The sequence below is a fragment of the Poecilia reticulata genome, chromosome 2 (assembly GCF_904066995.2).
Source record: "Poecilia reticulata chromosome 2, P_reticulata-male-v2, whole genome shotgun sequence".
In the NCBI taxonomy this organism is placed as follows: domain Eukaryota; kingdom Metazoa; phylum Chordata; class Actinopteri; order Cyprinodontiformes; family Poeciliidae; genus Poecilia; species Poecilia reticulata.
The window spans coordinates 1,626,204-1,636,398 of record NC_088831.1 but is presented as its reverse complement, the minus strand read 5'-3'; the positions used below and the strand labels follow the sequence as shown (position 1 = coordinate 1,636,398).

The 10,195-nt window shown below is 38.3% G+C and overlaps 1 long non-coding RNA gene across 2 annotated transcripts; it reads left to right on the top strand.

Annotated features, from left to right (window-relative positions):
- The first annotated feature begins 2,672 nt into the window (after window positions 1-2,672).
- On the top strand, window positions 2,673-8,487 carry LOC103477748 (uncharacterized). 2 transcript variants are annotated; one of them, XR_014090512.1, is made up of 3 exons: window positions 2,673-3,443; window positions 3,542-6,144; window positions 8,328-8,487. It is a non-coding gene; the product is annotated as an uncharacterized LOC103477748 (long non-coding RNA). The 2 variants fall into 2 exon arrangements; XR_014090515.1 differs by lacking the exon at window positions 8,328-8,487 and having other exon boundaries at window positions 2,674-3,443; window positions 3,542-5,822; window positions 6,084-6,548.
- The last annotated feature ends 1,708 nt before the right edge of the window (window positions 8,488-10,195 follow it).

The following is a 10,195-nucleotide window of genomic DNA, read 5'->3' as shown; positions in this document are numbered from 1 at the left end:
GGAAATTGGGTTACCCCCCAGGTGTTCACTTCTAACCCCCTTTCCAAATATTCAGAGTATAGAAGAGGTGCACTTTAATACAGCTCACTCCCACGTATGTTTAGCCGTGTATTGTGCTATTGGCCTCATATCATCTGAGGAAGGTGTGCAAAATCATCAAGGCATGTGGTGTGCTGCACAACTTGGCACTGAGCCATGGCATCCATCTCCTTCCGTGGCTCCTGTGATGGCCAAATCCATGGCCACACTCTTAAGTCAGAAGTCGGTAACTCTTTTATGCACAATTTAGTTTTCACAATTTATTTTTTTATATAAACACAACATTTTAGTTTCAGTAAAACATTTATAAGTTGATTTGGATACATTTGTTCTTTTTATTAGCGCACACATTTAGTTAACATATGTATTTATATCAACTTTAAGTTTAATTTGTTAGCTTAAGACTAACTCCTTGTTTGTTTTGCTGGTACTTACCTGCCTTGGAGTGGCCAGACAAAATATGTGGGGGCAATGCTGATTGGACTGCACCACTAGTTCCTGCTGGCAGGGGGAATTAGTAGTTTCTTTGTTTAGATAAGTTTTGTATTTAAGTAAATATTAGTATTTGAACTTTAATATTTTTGGTTTTCATAGTTTGGGTCTTTAGTTTAGCCAAACTTAGCTGTACTGTTAGTTGTTTTGTGTTATTTGTAATTGTACTCTGTTTAGTTACCCCTATTGTGTCTTAATTGGTCTGATCAGCCAGTATATATACCCCTGTGTGTCATTTCTTTGTGAGGCTAGTTATGTTTGTTTGTGCTGCCAGTTTGTTTACATTTTTTCCTGAGTTCAGTTTTGTTTCTTTAACCTCTTTTATGAGCTCAGTTTATCTTTTTGTCATTTATAATTTGTGGATTAAAATAAAAAAAACATATTTTTCTAATATATCCTGTGACTCCTCCTGTTTTTAACTCGGTCCATCACAGCTCCCTTCCTCCTCAGAATGACAAACCTCACCCACAGCCTTGAGTAACAAGTCTATCAGTTTCAGTGAGGCACCAGATGTCACTAAAGAGCCATGAATGAAGAATACCTCATTCATTGCCTTATGACGCTTCATTTAGCCAAAAAATAGTGAGAATTGCTGCTATGTCCAACTGGATGGATTCTTTTTCATCTGGAAGCAACGACTTGCAGTCTATCTATCTATCTATCTATCTATCTATCTATCTATCTATCTATCTATCTATCGATCGATCGATCGATCGATCGATCGATCGATCGATCGATCGATCGATCGATAGATAGATAGATAGATAGATAGATAGATAGATAGATAGATAGATAGATAGATAGATAGATAGATAGATAGATAGATAGATAGATAGATAGATAGATAGATAGATAGAGCCTTTGAACGCACCACACAAGTGCCTGAATCTAATTGGTTGTGGCGCTGGCTGCCTGTATATAAAGGGCCCTCCCTCACCTGGTTGACATCACGTTGTTTTCCTTCCGGTTCAGACCTTGGTGTTTGGTGCGGCACGCTAGATAAGGAAGGCTTCATCTCTCTCCATCAAGGTTATTACTTGTGATTCGTTTCCATTTTCTGTATAACAGCCGCGAATTAATACGCGCGCTCAAACAATGCGCTTAATGACGCTCTGATCGCCGATCAATCGTCCTTGTGGTAAAAATCTTCCCACACTTGACATTTGTTAGCTTAGCTTTAGCTCAGCTTCTGTTGTATATCCAGGCCGCCTGTACAAGCTTCCCGTTTCCTCCTTCCTATCAGAGGCACTACTTAAAGAGCTCAGTGGTAAGTGAAGTGCTAGTTTTTGCATGCTTTCAGATTCCATTTCTAACATTCATTTTTTGATAGCCGCTGCTGTTTGTCCTTGGTCGGCTGTTTGCCTGCTGTTCTGGTTGTCCCCCCCAGAACAGCGGCCCGCCTGTCATCTGGATTATCTGTCAGCTGCCTATCTGTCGTTCTGTTTGCTGGCTTCATGCCCACCGTCCTGGTCGGTGTAAAGTTGGCTCCTGTCACTCGTTAAGTGTGGCTGATTGGTGACCAGGTCGGACTAATCCTTCTAGTGCCGCTCTGAGTGGCGTCTGCTGCAGCGGATCGGTTTCTCCCAGGACAGACTCTTAATTTGGACTATTGCTGCTTGAGTTGTCGTGGACTGAATTGTATTATATTGTCTGTAATTTCCATGTCTTTTTTTCCCCTTTATTTTGACAAGAACGGCCAGCTCGTGGTGTTAGTGTTGGTGGTGGTGGACTTTCCGGGTGGTGGTACTCCTTCTGGTTTGGTGCACGATTTTCTTTTGTGTTTGCCCTGTTTGGTTTGCTGTGTTTCTTTTTTTAGGACACTACCCCGAATTTCACTCCTATCTTTGAGTTGTGCTAGAACTGACTTTTAATGTGTGAGTGATTTTAGACTAGTATTTTTGATTGAACCAAATCAATTGTGTAGTAAATAAAATTGTTGAAGTGTGAGATTGTCAAAAACCTCATCTGTAGTGGGTCTGTGTGCCTTAAAGGTAACTTTTTAGTGGAGTCTTTGCAACCAATTTTATCTTTATTAAAAATGGTGCTTTTAATTTAAGTTACCAATTCTTACCACACTGCTCCTGCCACAAATATATATATATATATATATATATATATCTCAGTGACGTGCGGTGAGGTTGAAGTCTGGCCCCCTTTGAATAAAAGGGGGCCAGATTTGGTGTGTTAAAAATGTAGGGGGGCCGACCTTTAAACACATTTCAGCAAGCCATTCTATGTTTTAAATTTGCTATTTTATTTTAATTTCAGCGATCTTAAGCATTTTGGTTCATTTGAAACATGCATATCATATGCAATTGAATATTCACTTAACTTCACTTTTTTAACACTAACTTTTTTTTCCTAACGGTTAAACAGAAGTAATTGTACTCTTGTGTGCAAATTACATTTGAAACATAAAAAATCTCACCATGGCAGTTCAATATTTACAGAATTTTTAAATAAAATAACAAAAAATGGCAAGTAACAGTCATATTAACAAGTGCAGGTGTAACCCACATAAAATGGGGATGCCTCTTTAAGAAACGGAGGTTAGGGAAGCTAGGTGGTCTGCCTAGCCAATAGGAAGTTTAGTTTCCAGTGTGTTTAAACCGATCAGAATTCAGAGTGCCGCTGCAAGTCCCGCCCTTCTTTCCTGTGTGTGTGAGCGGAAGAGATCGGCCATAAGAAGAGAACCGTTAAGCTGAGCAGCGTGAGAGTCTGTGTTAAAACGGTTATAGTACCTGATACGAACTCTAAACAAACCCTTTCCTAGATATAGTGGTTGGTTATCATCCGACTTCAAAGCTGGAAGTTTTCAAATGAGAAGAAAAAAAAAAAGACTTTAGTTTTTCGGCCGAGCACCGTTAGAGCTAAAGGCTACTGGTTTCATTTCGTTCTCCCTTCAGTTGAAGGTAAAGCTTGAATTGCCGTATAATCTTACTTTGTTCACGATGAAAGCTCATATTATTGAGGTTAAAGCATGGAAAATATGCCTTGTTACATTATCTAGTGCCCCACGGGTTCTGACTGAGATCCACCAAATTGTTGTCCCAAGCGTGTCGCATTGAGATCGGTGAGCATATTCTGTGCCTTTCATTTGGGTTTTTGTTCTGTTTATCACATTTTTGTTGAATAATATTATTTATCTGAACTATTTAATTATTCAAATGTTAACTTTTACTGATTTTAGGTCAAATGTAATGTTTAATATTGTGTTTGAAAAAAATGCTTTTGCAATTTACAGAAAAGTAAATTGACGATGTAGTAAAATACTGCATTGAGGTAAAGGAGAATTGTTTTGTTGCAAACTATTTGATAACAAATTGTCAAATATGTCTACAGAAACATGATTAAAGCTAGAACAGCTTAATAAAATTATATTATTCTGTTGGTCCTGTCTGTTGACAGGTCAGGTTTTTTTTAAATTTTATTTTATGCTGGATTGTTCCTGAGGTGGATTCCTCCTGTGACTTCGATGGCCAGCCTTCCCACCTGGACTTAAAAAGAACTGGATTCATTCTTTTCCATTTGGAGTCCTGCTGCACCCCGCGGTGTGGTAGGCCTGTATCACTCACATCTTCACACAGTTGGTTATGAGTGAGACCACTGACTGACATTTTTCATTCTTATTGTTTAATCCTGGAATTTCTGACCTTACCTTTTGGAACTTTATAACAAACTGCTGTGTAGGAAATTCTCCTCATGTGAACGGTGTTGAGTTGAACCTAATTGGAACTGAAATTGATTAATCTGTTGCTTATTACTATCTAGAATTCAGATTACCAGGTTGCACCCAAAAGATGTAAAACTGAGAACTAGCACTTAGCCAAGTATTTTTATTATTTCTTGTATTTCATTGTATGTAATTTTATTCTCATAATTGTGTGTCTCGTACAACTGTTTGTCAATTTTATGGTTTATGTCACTAAAGCAGTTCTTTAAATTCATTTAACTGCCTTTGTGTGTCATTTAAACACCCCACCATGCTCCGATAGCCGAACCTATTGGCCCATTTATCTAATGTACATAAAATACCCTTCTCATCTGTGTTACAGAGGCATTTGAAATATGACATATTAGTAAATGTTGATCAGATTTTTAAAAGTTTATTCTGGAGTGAAAAGTGAAAACTTGTCTGAATTTATGACTTATTTTGATCTTAAAAAAAACAAATTTATTCAGAGATTTACTATAAATGACATGACTTGTCATTCTTATTAATGTGATACTGAGTTCTGGACTGCGGCACATACCACTGCCTCGCTCAAAGGCAGTGGTATTGATGCGCAAGATGTCTCGTAAGTGAGAGTCCGTTATTTAAGTTCACAACCGAGAATGTCTTACACGTCAGCTAGGGTTGCAACCCGTCCTGTAAAATACGGAACCGTGCCGTATTTGACTGTTAAATGCAGCGTCCCGTATTGAACCGAAACGGGACGCGATTTGTTACGTATTCTACAAATGTGTACGTGTAATAACAAAGAAGTGGCCCCCGAGTACTTTATATAGTAGGCTGCCCCTGTCATTGTTTCACTAGCGGTGTTGCAATATTGCGTCCAACTATGAGACTAGGACGACGCGTCCCTTGTTTTGATTTCTGACAGGTGGCAACCCTAACGTTGACCCAAACAAGCTTAGCATTTTCTTACCAAACCGAATCTCTCGAAACCTGTGCTTATCCAGCTGTCGGTTAAAGTTCGCGAGAGAAAGCTGCTGGTGCCGACCGCGGCTCTCTGCGTCACTCTGCAGCTCAATGAGCTCCAGCTGCAAATGGTCTGACTCAGTGGGTAAATGAGGAACAGCATTTAATGTGTAAGCTACACCCTATGCAGGTAACAGTACTGATGCCCAACGTATTAATTCTACGTGCGGGCCAGACGTTATTGATTTTATGACGGAGGCTGCGGGCCGGATGAAATTTGGCCCCCGGGTCGGACTTTGGACATGCCTGTTATAGCGCTTCGGAGCGTGACGTCACTGCTCTAGTCGGAGGGGTATCAGCGCCATCTTTGTTGCCACCGACAAAAACTGTCTCTCAGATATTTTAGCTATGGCACGAACTTGTTGCGTTATTGCGTGTAATGTCCGATCACACGACCGAAAAGGTAAAAAGATGGAAAACGGATTTTTGTTTCACTATTTTTCTGCTTGAAAACAACGCGAGGAGGCTAGGCTATCGGAGCTAACGAGAAGAAGACGAATGTCCTGGGTGTCAGCGGTTGAGACGTCCTGATGTTACCTTCTCCAACATCCCCAGATGCCTACAAGTTACTTCCAGACATTTCCATTCTGTTGAGTGTCTAAATTTGCTTTGTTGATGTTGTGTCATAATTTTTTGCTATGATTTTGTCCTAGTGTTCATGTTCCGTTTATGTTGAGTTCATTTAAGTGGGTCAACCTTGCTTAGGTCGGGCTAATATTGTTTAGGTAGCATAGTCCGAGTTTTGTCAGTGGACATCGAGGTTATTACATTATTGAAGTAAACTATTTTACTAGTGTTATTAAATTTACAGTATTAATACTGATGTGTATTATGATATGTGCTCTTAAAGGCAAACCGACGTATGAAATGGATCTGACTGGGTTCCAGCGCTGAATATGGGTCACTGCAAGGTAAACGCCCAAGCGTCGGACCGACATGGGTCCGAAGCATTAAAGAGGCGATACAGCAAAATCATCAAGTGGGGGAGCGAGTTACAGAGACTGTTTTTATTATTTACCCCAGAGGAGGTAAATCTCCTCGTCAGCAAGGAGAGGCTGACGAGGCCAGGAGAGGAGCTCAGCAAGGCTGCAGAAATATGTGTACAGTTGGAAGTGGCTGTTTTCTCTCATTGAATAATTTCATGTGGTAAACATTCGTGAAACATTTGATTCAAGTTGCATGTAAACAGGTGAAGAAATGAATCACATTTAAAGTAAAAATTTGATATTGAAAATATTTCAGGTAATAAAAATACACGTGATAGATTATATTTTTAAATAAACATTTTATGTGATTAAAGTTAACAATTATATAATCAGACGTCTGTCAGAACACTGGGTTTTTGGGTATGTTTTGCTTTTCATTTTATTTAGCTTATGTTTAGCCCAGGGGTGCCCAAAGTGGGTCCTGGAGGCCCGGCATCCTGCATGTTTTAGTTCTCTCCCTGGTTTAACGCACTTGGATCAAATGATGGCTCGTTAGATGGCCTAAGGAACATTGACAAGCTGAAAAGGTTTGTTATTACCACCAGGTAGAGAACTAAAACGTGCAGGATGGACTGACTTTGGACACCCCTGGTTTAATCCTTCATGATTCTTTTGATATTGAGGTATTTAGTGTAGTTAGAATTATATTATTGCTTTCCTTATTTTCAGCCCTTTATAGTGTTTCTAGTTAGGTTAATTCTTTAGTTAAGGTTCTGTCCTTGTTTGTCTGAGTCCATGTCAAGCCTTCTTTAATGACTATAGTTTAATTGTATTTTATCCTTCTAGTCATTTCTTATTTCAGCCTCACTGCAGTGTTTCTAGTAATGTTTATTTCTTAATTTGATCACACTATGTTCAGTTGTTCTTCCATGTTCAAGTCATATTTATATATACATATATAATCTTCCTTTAGTAATTCTAGTTAGGTTTTTTTCTTTGTTTAGATCTTCACCACGTTGCCAGTCGTTACCTTTGTTATCCGTTGTGTCTCCTGTTTCATTGTTTTGGATTTCCTTGTTTTCCCTGGATTTTGGATTAATTTAGTTTATTAAAAATATCTTCATAAAGTTATTTTATGAAGGTATAACTTTATAAAGTTATATCATAACTTCAGAAAGTTATGATATAACTTTATATAGTTATATATAAAGTATGTGGTGTGGCGTTTGTGTCCACCGCCACACCACATTATGACACAAACCAGATGAAAGAGCAAATCTTTAAATGTGTAATTAAACAAAGATTACGTAAATTTTAAGAAATGGATCACACTTTAAGTAAATATTTGTTGTAGTTAACATATTTCAGGTAAGTAAACATGTAATGAAATAGATCCAGTCCTAGAATTTTATGTAATTGAACATTACAGGTTACAAATATGCTTATCATCTGAGGTAATACATTTTATGAACTTAAAAAAAAATAAAATAAATATACATTTGGTTAAATAAAAAAAGGGGTCAAATGGAAGAAAAATATGCCTCATCTATATAATTTAGTAGAATAATTCACAGATTTTGAGTCAATAGGTCACATGACCTAGAATCTATTGAAGAAAAATACTAAAGAAATGGCTAAAAAAATATAAAAAGTGTTAATATGTAATAAAGATGAGTGTGCCTCATTTATATGGTCTAGTACATTGTTTTTCAACCTTTTTCAGCCCAGCGCCCCCCCAGCCTTTATCCAGGTCCCTCACTGCCCCCCACCAAAGAATTTGCAGGCTACTTTACACTGACTATTATTTTATCATTAATATTACTATCACTATTGTAGATGTTTTGATTTTTATGCTTGTTTCTGTATTTATCAACTATTTTCCCAGAGAACAAAAAAGTCATGGGAATAGAAATTATTTTCACAGGCAATGAACAAAAAATGCAATGAACATTCAAGTTAAAATCTGTAGGCCTAACAGCAGCCAATCAGAGTGGAAATAATATTCTTATGTGCAATTTTCTAGTTGTTAAATATTCCACAAAATAGCCAGATAAAAGATGTACAACATGCCAGTATAAACTTTGAACTATTTGCAAACCGACTGAGCTGCAGCATTAAAACATGGATAGAACTGTAACTACATTAATCATAACTCTTCTTCTCTTCAGTGTTCGTCAGTTTCTGGTGGTGCAGCTCTGTGCTGCCTTCAGGAGAATGGGACATCAGAGTATCATCCATAAAACGTCACCCACATGGCATATATAACTGTTATATAACTTTATATGATATTACTATTGTTTTTTAATCACAATAGTGATTAGTCTTATAATACCGTACTATTGTGATTAAAAAAAGTGTTTTTGTAATTAAAAAATACTTGTTATGATTAAAAAAAAACACTGTGTGTTTATTATTATGTGTTTATTATATATAAATATATACTGCTAAAAAAAAATAAAGGGAACACTTAAACAACACAATATAACTCCAAGTAAATCAAACTTCTGTGAAATCATGTCCACTTAGGAAGCAACACTGATTGACCCGATTAGGGTCCCCGTTGTCAATCAGTGTTGCTTCCTAAGTGGACAGTTTGATTTCACAGAAGTTTGATTTACTTGGAGTTATATTGTGTTGTTCAAGTGTTCCCTTTATTTTTTTGAACAGTGTATATTATTTATATATTTATATTATAATAGTAATCTTATAAGTAATAATATTACTATTTATACAGACAAATAGTAATATTCTTTATAATAAATAGTATATTATTATAAGGTTTACAATAGGTTTCTCCCTTAGAAATAGGCTGAGAAGCTTGGTCATCTGGGAGGCTCCTTCACGTCAAGACGAGCCAGTTGAGGAGGCTGGTCAGAATACCTCCTGGACGCCTCCCTGGTGAGGTGTTCCGGGACACGCTGGAGGGACTATGTCTCTCGGCTGGCCTGGGAACGCCTTAGGATTCCCCCAGAGGACATGGAACCGGTGGCTGGGGAGAGGGAAGTCTAGACCACCCTTCTTAAGCTGCTACCTCCGTGACCCGCCCCAAGAGGAAGAAAATGGATGGTTGAAATGGATGGACACTTGTAATTACAACTCCCTTACACTTTATGCAAGTTTTTCACTGTTTATTAACATATCCATCCATATCCATATCTCTGCATCCATGTTTGTTCCTAGGGATGATTGGAAAAATCATTACCTGGAAAGTGGTTTCTTCAGGGGTCCAGTCTTCTAATACCGTTTTCATCAAAGGAGTAGTTGAGTGTTCAGTCTCAGCTGTTGCTGTTTCACAGAAAACTTCCCCGGGAGCGGAAGTTTGTTCTTTGAAATTAGAGAAAGCATTCCCTAGGACAGATTTCTCTTGATGGGTCCAGTCTTCTAATGCCACTATCAGCGGAGAGGTTGAGCTTTTAAACTCAACGGTCTCCTTTTCAATCCAAACTTCCCCAGCTGGGGAAGTTTGTTCTTTAAGACTAGAGAAATCGTCCCCTAGGACAGATTTCTCTTGTTGGGTCCTGTCTTCTCATGTCGCTTTCGTCAGAGCAGAGGTTGAGCTTTTAGACTCAATGGTCTCTTTTCAATCCAAACTTCCCCTGCCGGGGAAGTTTGTTCTTTGGGATTAGAGAAATCGTTCCCTAGGATAGATTTCTCTTGATGGGTCTGGTCTTCTAATGCCGCATTTGTCAGAGTAGAGGTTGAGCTCTTAGACTCAATGGTCTCCTTTTCACCGCAAACTTCCCCAGCCGGGGAAGTTTGTTTTTTAGAAATCGTTCCCTAGGACGATTTCTCTTCATGTGTCCAGTCTTCTAATGCCACTATCAGCAGAGAGGCTGAGCTTTTAAACTCAACGGTCTCCTTTTCAATACAACTTCCCCAGCCGGGGAAGTTTGTTCTTTGGCATAAGAGAAATTGTCCCCTAGGTCAGATTTCTCTTGATGTGTCCAGTCTTTTAATGCCTCTATCTTTAGAGCAGAGGTTGAGGTTGAGCTTTTGGATGCCTCTTTTTCCTCCTTATCGCTCCAACCCTTCTTAA